The sequence below is a fragment of the Lissotriton vulgaris genome, chromosome 2_1 (assembly GCF_964263255.1).
Source record: "Lissotriton vulgaris chromosome 2_1, aLisVul1.2, whole genome shotgun sequence".
Lineage (NCBI taxonomy): Eukaryota > Metazoa > Chordata > Amphibia > Caudata > Salamandridae > Lissotriton > Lissotriton vulgaris.
Genome location: NC_141687.1, coordinates 652,849,275 through 652,863,962, shown reverse-complemented (window position 1 = coordinate 652,863,962; position 14,688 = coordinate 652,849,275).

Below are 14,688 nucleotides of genomic sequence, written 5' to 3'. Positions count from 1 at the left end.
CCATATCTTGTGCTTATTTTGAAAAGTTCAGTTGTTTTCTGCAATGGGTATTCACGAGAAAGACGGGTTTTCAGCATGTTATGCATTATCTCGATGACTTTCTGTTCCTAGAGGCAGCCGGGGATCCAGAATGTGGACAGGCTTTAAATGAATTTTGTGACTTAATGAATCATTTTGGTGTGCCATTGGCACCAGGTAAGACTATGGGTCCCTCGACCTCACTCGAGTTTCTGGGGATAGAGCTCGATTCGGAGGAGGGTTGCTTTCGGTTACCCAAAGAAAAGGTGGTAAAATTCAGGGCCTCCCTTGAAACATGTATTCGAGAGACTAAGGTAAACTTGCATCAATTGCAGCAAACGGTGGGCCAGTTGAATTTTGCCCTTAGAGTAATGCCAATGGCCCGCCCCTTTTCCCGCTCGATTGCACAAGCCATGGTCGGTCTTAAGGAAGGACACCACCGCACGAGGCTCTCGGCAGAGATTCGCCAGGACATGCGCATTTGGTTGGCATTTCTGGCGGATTTCAATGGTCGAATTGTCTGGAACAAGCCGGCGGTGTCCTCCGAGGAGCTGGGGCTGTGGACAGATTCGGCGGGGAGTGTGGGTTTTGGCGCCATATTCGGTACGCAATGGTCGGCTCAGAAATGGCCGTCATGGTGGCACGAGTGCGGGCTGACGAGTAACATTGCTTTTCTTGAACTCTTCCCTATTTTGGTGGCCCTGAAGACATGGCCTGAAGGGTTTCGGGATCACTCTGTGGTGTTCTGGTCTGATAACATGACCGTGGTTGAGTGTATCAATAGTCAGGCAGCACGTTGCAAATGGATTCTGAGACTGCTCAAAGAAATTGTGTTATTGTGTATGCAGTTGAATGTGCTCTTTAGGGCAAGACATGTCCCGGGGGTACTGAACCAAGCGGCTGATGCGCTTTCTCGTTTCCGTATGCAGGCCTTCTGGGGTTTTCTGCCCACAGCGGACCCGGTGGCGGCACCCTTTCCCGAAGCTCTCTGGTCTCTCGGTGCCCCGAACTACAAAACCTCGTGGGAGAGAGTTTAGCACCCAGGACAAGGAAGGCATATGAAGGGGCGTTCCGTTCCTATTGGTCCTTTTTGGGTTCTGCTAGGGGGGAGCTTTGGGGCCAGGAAGAGCTTGTCGTAAAATTCTTGCTGTCTTTACATCAGGCAGGCAAATCCGTAGCGACGGCCCAGAGGCATCGGGCCGCCATTTCCTTTATGGCAAGGGCTCATGGGATCCAGGACCCGACAGCGTCTTTTGTGGTGCAGAAAGCGCTACGTGGGTGGCAACGCCTTGAGGGTCGCAGAGTAGATGAGAGGCACCCGATAGGTCTGGATAGGTTGGCCCTGTTATTATCCGTACTCCCTGCGACATGTTCATCCCAGTATGAAACAGTGTTATTCCGGGCCGCCTTTGCGTTAGCATTCCATGGGGCAATGCGGGTAAGCGAACTGGTGGTGAAGAACAAGCGGGATACGGTGGGGGGACTGTGCCGAGAGCACATTCAGGTAAAGAGGGAGACGATGACTGTCTCGTTTGTCAGGTCCAAGGCCGATCAGGGTGCGATAGGGGATTGTGTAGTCATACATCGGATTCCCGGATCTCCCATGTGCCCTGTTGTTTGCGTAGAGGAATATTTAGCGCAGAGGGCGTCATCATGGGGGGGACCTTGTTGAGGCACGCTGATGCCACCCCACTGACGAGGTTTCAGTTCCAGCGGGTGCTTGCAATGGCAATTTCGGCCGCGGGCTTGAACCCCGGCGAGTTTGGGACCCATTCCTTTCGAATAGGGGCTGCTACTGAGGCTACAGCCAGGGGTCTGAGTGTAGAAAAAGTGAAACGTTTGGGGCGTTGGTCCTCGAATTGTTACAAAAGGTATGTGCGGTTGCACATGTTGTGAAGCTGCCATCATGTACTCACGCTTCTTGTTTTGTTTGGTTTACAGTTTCGCAAGCTTACGAGGCGGGGCGGACTGTGCAGTCGACCCGACACCTGGGAACCAGCGGTCAAACATCACCGGCTGCGGAAAAAGTGGTGTGGGTCGTGGGCCACTCATACGTGAGGCGTGCCGCGGACGTATTCAAAGCAGGTGACATGATTCACATGGCTGGGGAATACGGGTACAGGGTGACCTTCTACGGAAGGGGCGGGCTCTGTATTGACCAGTTTCAATCCTTTTTCGAGGGCTTGTTAGGGCGGACGAGGTCACCGCCATCTATAATCATAGTCCATCTTGGGGGCAATGATTTGGTGACCACTGGTAGACGACTTCTTCTCGAGGCGATACTTTCCACAGTAAGTTGGTTGGCGAGAAGGGTTCCAGGGTGCACAATTGCATGGTCCCATATGATTCCACGTAGAGTGTGGCGGGGGGCGAATTCGGTTTCTGCTTTAAATCATTCTGTGAAGAAAGTGAATAACAAATTGGGTAGATTGTTTCGTTCAAGTGCACTGCATTGTATTCCTCATGGTTGTATCAGGGGGGACAGTATGTATTTGGGTGATGGGGTCCATTTGTCCCGGGTGGGGAATGAGTTACTCATAGGAGACTGAAGTAATCAAAGGAAGCTGGAACTGTAGGTTCTTAAGTTACTTTATTAAGATGTTAAGTTATAATGATAACCCCATCAGGAGCAGCTGTCCTGCTGCTCAGCCCTCACCAAACTGACATTCATAACATACTAACATTCCACTCATCCAACATTCTACAACACATGCATTCTAGCTGAGCAGCAGGGAGACTCAAGATACAACAGAGACCTCATAGCTTGGCTAAAGAGTTTAATGCATGACCTTTAGGCAGGAGTTTTGTGGGGGGTCCGGATAGCCTGTCAATTATCCGGCCTGTGGCGGTAAGGTCATGATCGGTGAGCAGTAATTGGAAGATCCCTATGGGGGGGGCGTCACCCATTACGGATGGGAGCGCCCGGGGGAGGTGGCCATTGGCCCCTCAACGGGGAGGCGGTCCCTTCTAAGGATGGGCCGCCGAAAGGAAAGGGAAGGCGGTCAAGGCCCCTTCCTGGATAGGAGGGGCTACGGGCCCCTCCTGGGAATTTCCCGGGGCCAGGACACCTGCGACGGCAGATGTGGTAAGTTGTGTGGGGTGGGGAGGGGGGTTTACGCTACCTTCTAGACACCTCACACGAGTCCTCGGACGACCATTAAATGGCGTCGAGTTCATTGGGGCCCCCGTCAAGTCAAGGGAAATTGGTAGATGCACATGAGGTACAGCCTCTGTGCGGTCGCCCCTCGCAAGTGGGGGGGGTAATTCTGGTTTAGGGATCTGACACCGGTTACGACCTTGCCGTTGGCCCTTAACGTTAGGATGTACAATTTCAAGTTAAAATGTTTTGTAGGATGTTAGTTCGGCTAGGAGAACCTTTGTATTAGAAATATGTTAAGGTTAGCCAAACATCGTAATGTGGAAATGAAATTGTACATAATATGAAACTGTTAATTTTAATGTTTTGATTTTGTTTCATATTTTAATAAATACGGCCGGGAGGGTCACTCCCTCCCGCCTTCCAAAAGTTCAGTACGGTTTCCGGTTTCCCATCCTTGGGGATTGTGTCGAGAGGGGGTGGCGGGTATCTCAGCCATATGGAAAGGGGCGACCACTCGGTCCCCCCGAACGTATGGTGGAGTACCCCGATCCCCCCGGGAGGCCATCTTGGGCGGGAGGCGAGTCTCGGCTGGTATGCCCGAAGCGGCGTAGCCGGGGCGCGCTTTTTCCCGCCCTGGAGTGGGTTGTCCTAGGCACTGAAGCTGCCAGCCATGCCCTCGGAGGCGGGCGGAGGCGGGTTTACGCCCGCCCAAAGACGGATAAAAGGAGCAACGAGCCAAGAAAGCATCCTCTTGTTCCTGTGCTCTGAAGCTGCACCTCCCCGCTGCACGTGAGCTCGAGACGGAACGAAGAGCCAATTTTGACCCACCCACCAGCCCCTGAAGACAGCAAGTGGTTTTGAAATAAAGTTTTGATGTGGTAACTCTATTTCTTACAGGTTGTTACGATTGAAGTGTTATTTGAGTATGCAATAAAGTGACTGGTTCTTTTCAGTATGTTTTTTCGAATAAAGTTTTGCACTAGTGTTGACCAGTAATCATACGTGAAGCAGTTATGGTTGTTTTTTAATTTTAGTAATTCTAGTTAATTGTCGTATTTATTTTGGTCGGGCGGTAAGGTCATGATCGGTGAGCAGTAATTGGAAGATCCCTATGGGGGGGGCGTCACCCATTACGGATGGGAGCGCCCGGGGGAGGTGGCCATTGGCCCCTCAACGGGGAGGCGGTCCCTTCTAAGGATGGGCCGCCGAAAGGAAAGGGAAGGCGGTCAAGGCCCCTTCCTGGATAGGAGGGGCTACGGGCCCCTCCTGGGAATTTCCCGGGGCCAGGACACCTGCGACGGCTAAGCATGAGCGAATTTTGCGGATCTCGCGTTCGCGAATTTTGCGGATTTGCGGATTCGCAATCCGCAAAATCCGCGAATTCCCGCGAATTTGCGGATTTTTTTTTTTTGTGTTTGCCCGTGTTTCTGCCAGTTCGCGAGGGTTTTTACAATTTCGCAATTTGCGAACTTACCTGTCGGGTCGCAAGTTTTGCGAACTTGTTGTTTCTACGTGTCCAGCCTGTTTGGGACACTCTTCTTCATCACTGCCACTCTCTGTCACCACTGCCACTCTCTGACTACTCATGCCACCCTCTGGCCCACCCATGCCACCCTCTGTTTCATCACCACACCCTCTGGTTGTCCAGTGTACATTATTTTCGGCAAAGCAAAGCACACCTTCCCTGCCTCAAGTGACCTGAATTAATTTGGGGCTGATTAATGTGTCACAGAATATTTTTTTAGCTGGCACCTGCTTCCTTAGTGCGCCCTGATTAGTGATCTTTTGCACTTGCTAAGTGCTTTCATTGTTGCAAAATTAGTTACAACACCTGCCCTGCCCCAACTGACAATAATGAATTAGGGGCTGATTAATGGATTTTAACTTCCAGCCTGGCTCCTGCTTGTCTCCCTTAGCTGTAATTCAGGACCTTTGTGGCATATGTGTAACTATTCTGAGGTTCAGAGCAGGGTCACATAATAGTTTCAACTGGCAACTGAACTCTGGAGGGGCCCCTCAGGAAGCACTACAGGAAATGGCTACTAATGATGAGCCTGAACTTTTGAACCTGGTAAGTAGTTACTTTCAGTTTTGCTAAGATCGTATTTCTGCAATTTTGCACTTATTCGCGGGGCGCGAACTCACGCGAACAGTGCGAGCAGTGCGAGCAAAATCCGCTGCTCGCGGATTTGCGGATTTTGCGGGAGATTCGCGAATCTCGCGGATTGCGGATTTCCCGAAAATCCGCAAAATCCGCGAGCGGAACGGATTTTCCGCCCATGCCTAGCGACGGCAGATGTGGTAAGTTGTGTGGGGTGGGGAGGGGGGTTTACGCTACCTTCTAGACACCTCACACGAGTCCTCGGACGACCATTAAATGGCGTCGAGTTCATTGGGGCCCCCGTCAAGTCAAGGGAAATTGGTAGATGCACATGAGGTACAGCCTCTGTGCGGTCGCCCCTCGCAAGTGGGGGGGGGGGTAATTCTGGTTTAGGGATCTGACACCGGTTACGACCTTGCCGTTGGCCCTTAACGTTAGGATGTACAATTTCAAGTTAAAATGTTTTGTAGGATGTTAGTTCGGCTAGGAGAACCTTTGTATTAGAAATATGTTAAGGTTAGCCAAACATCGTAATGTGGAAATGAAATTGTACATAATATGAAACTGTTAATTTTAATGTTTTGATTTTGTTTCATATTTTAATAAATACGGCCGGGAGGGTCACTCCCTCCCGCCTTCCAAAAGTTCAGTACGGTTTCCGGTTTCCCATCCTTGGGGATTGTGTCGAGAGGGGGTGGCGGGTATCTCAGCCAAACTTCTTCTGTGACACTCGATGAGCTGCGTGGTGGTCCGTGATTCTCTGTGGTCAAAAACCATTTCAAGCAGACACTGACTTATATATATATATATATATATATATATATATATATATATATATATATATATATATATATATATATATATATAAGCACACTTGTTTGGTGTTTGCTCCAGCCTCCCTCAGCAGCGGGCTTCCCGGCGGGATCGCCACACCCCTAAACATTAACACACTCCTGGCAGTGAAAAGCTTTTCACTGCCAGGAGTGTGTTAATATATATATATATATATATATATATATATATATATATATATATATATATATATATATATATATATATATATATATATATATATATATACATATATATATATACATATATACATATATGTATATATATATACATATATATATATATATATATATATATATATATATATATATATATATATATATATATATATATATATATATATATATATATATATATATATATACTAATATAATAAAGAGAGAGCCCAAACCTTTGAGGCCGGTAATCTCAGGAACCACAGCACCAATCACAACACCCAATACAGCGTTGGAAAGGGTATTTGCAGCAGAAGGACATAGGCTATGCAGACGCCCACCATATACATTTAAAAGGTAAAAGAACCGTGCCAGCAAAGTAGTCCCTTGTGGGCGTGTCTGCGTTGTGCTGTGGGCGTGTGCTGGGGCTGTGACAAACGCTGGGGCGTGTAGTACGTTCCGCCCTTCATGCCATGTCTCATATCGTGTGGTAATCCCACCCTGCTCCCTTTAAATACCCCTGCACCCCATAATCATAACCCACCCTTACTCCTTAAAATACCCCAACACCCTTAAACACTAACCCATCTTAACCCTATAAATATACCCTGTACCCCAAAACCCAAACCTATCCCTAACCCCTAAAAATACCCCTGTACAAATAAAACCCAAACCTAGCCCTGAACTCTATAAATACCCCTCTACCTCAAAACCCAAACCTACCCCTGAACCCTAAAATACCCCTGTACCCCAAAACCATAACCTAGTCCTGAACCCTAAAATACCCCTGTACCCCAAAAACCCAAACCTAGCCCTGAACCCTTAAACTACCCCTGTACCCCAAAATCCAAACCTACCCCAGAACCCTATAAATACCCCTGTACTCCAAAACCCAAACCTCGCCCTGAACCCTAAAAATAAGCCTGTACCCCAAAACCCAAACTTACCCCATAACCCTAAAATACACCTGTACCCCAAAACCCAAACCTGGCCCTGAACCCTAAAAATACCCCTGTACCCCAAAACCCAAACCTAGCCCTGAACCCTTAAAATATCCCTGTACCCCAAAACCCAAACCTACCCCTGAACCCCAAAAATACCCAAAAAACCCCAAAACCCAAACCTAGCCCTGAACCCTAAAAATACCCCTGTACTTCAAAACCCATACCTATCCCTAAACCCTAAAACTACCCTTGTACCCCATAACCCAAAACTATATCTGAACCCTTAAAATACCCAAACACCCCAAAACATATACCTCAGTACCCCAAAACATATACCACTATACCCATACTTACCTTATCCAAACATTAAAAAAACATGATTTTACCATTCATGCATTTACAACGAATTTTGTTGTAAATGTATGCGTGGTAAAAGCATATAAAATGTAATGCCATGCGTTATAATGGCATTGTGGAGTCATGGTACTTTCGTAATGAAAGTATGCGGAGTGATGGTATGCGGAAAGAAAGTTGCGGAATAATGGGTGTTTACCATCCCCGGGTAAGTACATTGGTGGCACGGCGGCCCACATCTCCAGCAGCATACTCATATTTTTTCACCACCTATTTGAAAAATGCACAGGTCTCTCTCATTGATGGCCAGCACCGACATGCACTTTTAGACACACCTCCCGCCACAAGTACTAGAATTGCAAACTTTAGAGCTGGAGAGCTACGTTCGAATCTCGGCATCAGCTCAACATCCTGTGATTCCAGGCAAATCGCTTTGTCTCCCCATGCCTACCACAAATGAATGTGTTCTTCTGTAATGTAAATTGTGCTCACGCCATGTTGTCGAGTTCGCCCTACATAATATTACAAGGAAAAATAAAGAAGGGAAACTTGAGTTCACACACTACTGAACGCGCACTTTTTAGTGCATCAGCAGTGCACTGTGAATCGGAGGGTTTCACAGGCCTGTCACAGATAAGAAATTATATCAAAACGAAATCCTACAAAACAATATACTTCTGGCCGGCAGCAATTCATACCCAGACAACGTTGGGACGGGCTGCTAGTATATATATATAGATACAGCCTAAACATCCATGTACAACCCCCGAGCAAGCCTATAGGGTCAGAATGTTTCTACCCTGCCCCCTTTCCTTATTTTTTAACTTTGTTTTACTGTTTTCTTGTGACTCGGTTCTAGCGACGAACAAGATGGCTGCCAACACTTCGTGGTTTGGAGTGTTGACAGACAGTTGACAGCCAATCAGCATGCAGCTCGTGCTCATAATTGTACAGATTTCCGTACGCGTACACCGCTATTTTTCTTTAAAAAATAAAATAAAAAATAGAGCCTAAACATCCATGTACGACCCCCTGAGCAAGCCTAGAGGGTCAGAATGTTTCTAGCCTGCCCCCTTCCCTTACTTCTCAACTTTGTTTTACTGTTTTCTTGTGCCTCGGTTCTACAGAGGCACAAGATGGGCGTCAACACTTCCTGGTTTCGAGTGTTGACAGACAGTTCACAGCCAATTAGCATGCAGCTCGCGCTCGTAATTGAACGGATTTCCGTACGCGTGCTGAACTCCATCTCTAGATATCGCTATGATTTTACTTGCAATTTTCTCAGAAACTACTGAACAGATTTACATCATTTAACAAAAAGCACAATCTGCGTACAGAACTCTACCTCACTGCCAAATTTTGTGTAATTCCGTTCAGCCATTCGTGCTGTAGCCATGGTTAAAGGTCCCTATGGAAAATTGCATGGGGAAAACACGTTTTGGGACCCCCCTTTATTCTCGGCCCCCACTTGACGAATGACCCCCAAACTTTCAGGGAAGGAGAGGAACCGAGCAGGCCATTTTCTTGGAGAAAATCGCGAACATTCGTCCACCGGCGCCAAAGTTATTCCAAATAGAATGTTGTGGATTTCCTATGGAAACTAGGTCCTATCTATAACTACCTACTGGCGACCGCCAGTAGGTAATATACACATACATATATGCATATATATGCATATATTCAAAGGATAATCCGGCAGCAAGGCAGGCTTCTCTTTTCTTGAATACACGGACACGGACCTAAATTCAGTGCAAAGTGATTTATTCGAAGTTGGTGCTCCCAGCCATCATGACGCGTTTCGCGCTACACAGAGCGCTTGATCACATGACACAGGTAAGATTGCGGCATTGGTTTATATATGCTGAAGACGTTACGAAACTTGGCCTACAAGATGCATAGACATGGAAGAAATCTTCCTGTGCAAACTATAATAGGGCATTATTTCAGTTCATTTATACTTTTACATGATTTATACAATGAATAAAATGTCAGCCAATAAATAGATAAATTCCAGTACATCAGTAAAAAAGCATACATTACCTAAATCTTGTGAAGGTGAGAAAAATATTAAACGTGATATTAAAATTCATAAATTCAGTATTATTAAGTATATGTGCAGCATAGATCATGATGTTTGTATTGATTCATTTGTATCCAATATTAATTGTAGCAGCATAATGTTTTCATCCCTGGGTGTGTTTTTAGGTGGAACGATATGGAGTCCCATACGTTTGTAATGTCCCCTAAATTTTGAGATCCCCAAGTGGCGGAGATAAAGTGCAAAAGGCAAAACAACAAACTCAATTGGAAGCCACTTGTGTGGGGGGTCAGGGTGATACCGGTAAAATACCATAATTATATAGTCAGGCCACCGTTCAATGTGCAAAACAACGCATGTCATTAAATGGATTTCAGAAGTTCATAAAAAGAGTTAAATCTCTGTCTGTAAGTTGCTAACCATCATCAGTAATTAATAAATAAATTGATATACATTAACAAATCAATTCATCATTACACCAATAATTAAAACCTTAAAATGGTATATAAAGGCTAAAATTGATTTATGAATTAAGTATATCTAAAAACCATCACAGTAAATGTTATTGCTTAAAGATGGCAAAGCATAACAGAATAAGAAAAACAATTAGAATAAATATAAATTTGAAATCCATAAAACATGCTAATTCATTTTGCTAATAAAATAGACCATGTGCTAGAATGTCATGTGTACCTCAAGTGGACGCATTACAAACATGTATAGAGATCTTCTGTAATGTTGAGACCTGACGGATGCTTAGTGTTCAGCGCAAGCATGTAGTGAGTTTCAAGGCGGCGCAGTTTATCCTCTCTATTGCAGCCTCGTCTACTTGCTGGTACGCAGTCTATTACATAATACCTGAGTTTACTGCTCTTGGAGTCGTGTTTTGCTTTAAAATGTCTCGCGACAGGGTAGGTGTTGTCCTGATTGCCGATTGCTCTTAAGTGCTGAAGAATTCTCTTATGTACGGGATGTTTAGTACTCCCAACATAGAGCAGATCACATGGGCAGATCAGGACATAGACGGCATATTCCGTTTTACATGTTAACACCTTGTCTATTTTGTGTTTCCAACTGTCGAATGGAGAGCGGTAGCAAGATTTATTGACTGCTTGTTGACAAGCCTTGCATACCTTCCAATTAAAAAAGACTGTGTGTGTTTGATACCAGACCGTCGACTCCAAGTCCTCAGGGCTGGTTTTCACCAGCTCATCCCTCATAGACTGCCCCTTGCTGTATGTGATAGATGGTCTCTTGGGAAGATCATTCCCTATCACTGGGTCACTGAGGACTAATGGCCAATTCTTACTAATGATGGATTGTATTTGTTTGTATTGTGCGCTGTACTGCACAATTATTCTGAATTCAGGTGGCCTGGTGACTACAGCCTCCCCATCCAGTAGCGACTTAGGGTCTCCTGACAGCAGTTCGGATCTGTCTTTTTGTTACGTTTTTTGGATAGCTGCATCTATGATTTTACTGGAATAGCCCCTCGGTAAAAATCTGTTCTTGCTCTCCCTTATTCTACTGGCCGGCAGCAATTCATACCCAGACAACGTCGGGACGGGCTGCTAGTATATATATATAGATATAGCCTAAACATCCATGTACGACCCCCCGAGCAAGCCTATAGGGTCAGAATGTTTCTACCCTGCCCCCTTTCCTTATTTCTCAACTTTGTTTTACTGTTTTCTTGTGAGTCGGTTGTAGCAACGAGCAAGAGGGCTGCCAACACTTCCTGGTTTGGAGTGTAGACAGACAGTTGACAGCCAATCAACATGCAGCTCGCGCTCGTAATTGTACAGGTTTCCGTACTCGTACGCCGTGATTTTTCTTTAAAAAATAAAATAAAAAATAGAGCCTAAACATCCATGTACGACCCCCTGAGCAAGCCTTGAGGGTCAGAATGTTTTTAGCCTGCCCCCTTCCCTTACTTCTCAACTTTGTTTTACTGTTTTCTTGTGCCTCGGTTCTACAGAGGCACAAGATGGGCGCCAACACTTTCCTGGTTTCGAGTGTTGACAGACAGTTCACAGCCAATCGGCATGCAGCTCGCGCTCGTAATCGAACGGATTGCCGTACGCGTGCTGAACTCCATCTCTAGATATCGCTATGATTTTACTTGCAATTTTCTCAGAGACTACTGAACAGATTTACACCATTTAACAAAAAGCACAATCTGCGTACAGAACTCTACCTCTCTGTCAAATTTTGTGTAATTCCGTTCAGCCGTTCGTGCTGTGGCCATGGTTAAAGGTCCCTCTGGAAAATTGCATGGGGAAAACATGTTTTGGGACCCCCCTTTTTCCTCGGCCCCCACTTGACGAATGACCCCCAAACTTTCAGGGAAGGAGAGGAACCGAGCAGGCCATTTTCTTGGAGAAATTCGCGAAGATTCGTCCACCGGCGCCAAAGGTATTCCAAATAGAATGTTGTGGATTTCCTATGGAAACTAGGTCTTAACTATAACTACCTACTGGCGACCGCCAGTAGGTAATATACACATACATATATGCATATATATGCATATATGTATATATATATGCATATGCATATATATATGCATATAGATGTGCATGTGTGTGTGTGTAGAGAGAGGTTGAGAGGGAGAGGAGTTGAGGTAAAGAAGTAAAGGTAGAGGTAGAAAGGTACAGAGGTAGAGAGTAGTAGAGAGAGAGGTAGAGAGGTAGAGGATGAGTAATGGAGAGTAGAGAGTGAGTAGTAGAGAGTAGTAGAGAGGGTAGCAGAGAGTGAGTAGTAGAGAGTAGTAGAGTGAGTAGTAGAGAGTGAGTAGTAGAGAGTAGTCGAGAGTGAGTAGTAGAGAGTAGTAGAGAGTGGGTAGTAGAGAGTAGTAGAGAGTGAGTAGTAGAGAGTGAGTAGTAGAAGGTGAGTAGTAGAGAGTGGTAGAGAGTGAGTAGTAGAGAGTGAGTAGTAGAGAGTAGTATAGAGTGGTAAAAAGAGAGTAGAGAGTGAGTGGTAGAGAGAAGTAGAGAGTGAGTAGTGGAGAGTGAGTAGTAGAGAGAGATTAGTAGAGAGTGAGTGATAGAGTAGTAGAGAGTGAGTAGTAGAGAGAGAGTAGTATGGAGTAGTAGAGTAGTAGAGAGTGTGTAGTACAGAGTAGTCGAGAGTGAGTAGTAGAGTGAGTAGTAGGGAGTAGTAGAGAGTGAGTAGTAGAGAGTGAGTAGTAGAGAGTAGTAGAGAGTGAGTAGTAGAGAGTAGTAGAGAATGGGTAGTAGAGAGTGAGTAGTAGAGAGTGAGTAGTAGAGAGTGAGTAGTAGAGAGTAGTAGAGAGTGAGTAGTAGAAGGTGAGTAGTAGAGAGTAGTAGAGAGTGAGTAGTAGAGAGTATTAGAGAGTGAGTAGTAGAGTGAGTAGTAGAGAGTAGTAGAGTGGTAAAAAGAGAGTAATAGAGAGTGAGTAGTAGAGAGTAGTAGAGAGTGAGTAGTAGAGAGAGAATAGTAGAGAGTGAGTGATAGAGTAGTAGAGAGTGAGTAGTAGAGAGTAGTAGAGAGTTGGTAGTAGAGAGTGAGTAGTAGAAAGTAGGAGAGATTGAGTAGTAGAGAGTGAGTAGTAGAGAGTAGTAGAGAGTGAGTAGTAGAAGATGAGTAGTAGAGAGTAGTAGAGAGTGAGTTGTAGAGAGTATTAGAGAGTGAGTAGTAGAGAGTGAGTAGTGGAGAGAGAATTGTAGAGAGTGAGTGATAGAGTAGTAGAGAGTGAGTAGTAGAGAGAGAGTAGTATGGAGTAGTAGAGTAGTAGAGAGTGTGTAATACAGAGTAGTCGAGAGTGAGTAGTAGAGTGAGTAGTAGGGAGTAGTGGAGAGTGAGTAGTAGAGAGTGAGTAATGGAGAGTGAGTAGTAGAGGGTGTGTAGTAGAGAGTGAGTGGTAGAGAAAGAGTAGTAGAGAGCGAGTAGTAGAGAGCGAGTAGTAGAGAGTGAGTAGTAGAAAGTGAGTAGTAGAGAGTGAGTAATAGAGAGAGAGTAGTAGAGAGTGGTAAAAAGAGAGTAGTAGAGAGTGAGTAGTAGAGAGTAGTAGAGAGTGAGTAGTAGAGAGTGAGTAGTGGAGAGAGAATTGTAGAGAGTGAGTGATAGAGTAGTAGAGAGTGAGTAGTAGAGAGAGAGTAGTATGGAGTAGTAGAGTAGTAGAGAGTGTGTAATACAGAGTAGTCGAGAGTGAGTAGTAGAGTGAGTAGTAGGGAGTAGTGGAGAGTGAGTAGTAGAGAGTGAGTAATGGAGAGTGAGTAGTAGAGGGTGTGTAGTAGAGAGTGAGTGGTAGAGAAAGAGTAGTAGAGAGCGAGTAGTAGAGAGCGAGTAGTAGAGAGTGAGTAGTAGAAAGTGAGTAGTAGAGAGTGAGTAATAGAGAGAGAGTAGTAGAGAGTGAGTAGTAGAGAGTAGTAGTGTGAGTAGCAGAGAGTGTGTAGTAGAGAGAGAGTAGTAGAGGATCAGTAGTAAAGTAGTAGAGAATGATTGATAGGGAGTAGTAGAGTTAGTAGTAGGGAGTAGTAGAGAGTGAGTAGTAGAGAGAGTAGTCGAAAGTAGTAGAATAGTAGAGAGTGAGAAGTAGAGAGTTATTAGTAGAGAGTTAGTAGTACAGAGAGTAGTAGAGAGTAGTAGAGTAGTGGAGAGTGAGTAGTAGATAGCGAGTAGTAGAAAGTGAGTAGTGGATAGTGAGTAGTAGAGGGTGAGTAGTAGAGAGAGTAGTAGAGAGTAGTAGAGAGTGAGTAGTAGAGAAGAAGAGAGTGAGTGGTAGAGAGTAGTAGAGAGTAGCAGAGATTAGAGTTAGAGAGTAGTAGCGAGTGAGTAGTCGAGAGTGAGTAGTTTAATTTAAAAGGAAGTCAATGGGGGGTTCATTTTGCCATAGAAATTATAATTAGTGTTAAAAAAGAAAAATTAGGGCACATTTTGAGTGACTTCTGAAATCCTCTTCTATTTCATTAAAAAAATCTGACATGAAGACTGAAACATGCAGTTTTAATGCCAGCAGCAGACTTCCCTGGTGAGCAGTAGCTTTACTACAGTGATCTAATAAGCAACTAGAGTGGTAACATTCTGAATTTATGGCAAATGTGTGACACATCTGAATGCCTTCTTGATGGAATCAACATAAAAAACTGAAAGTATTTCCTACTGAG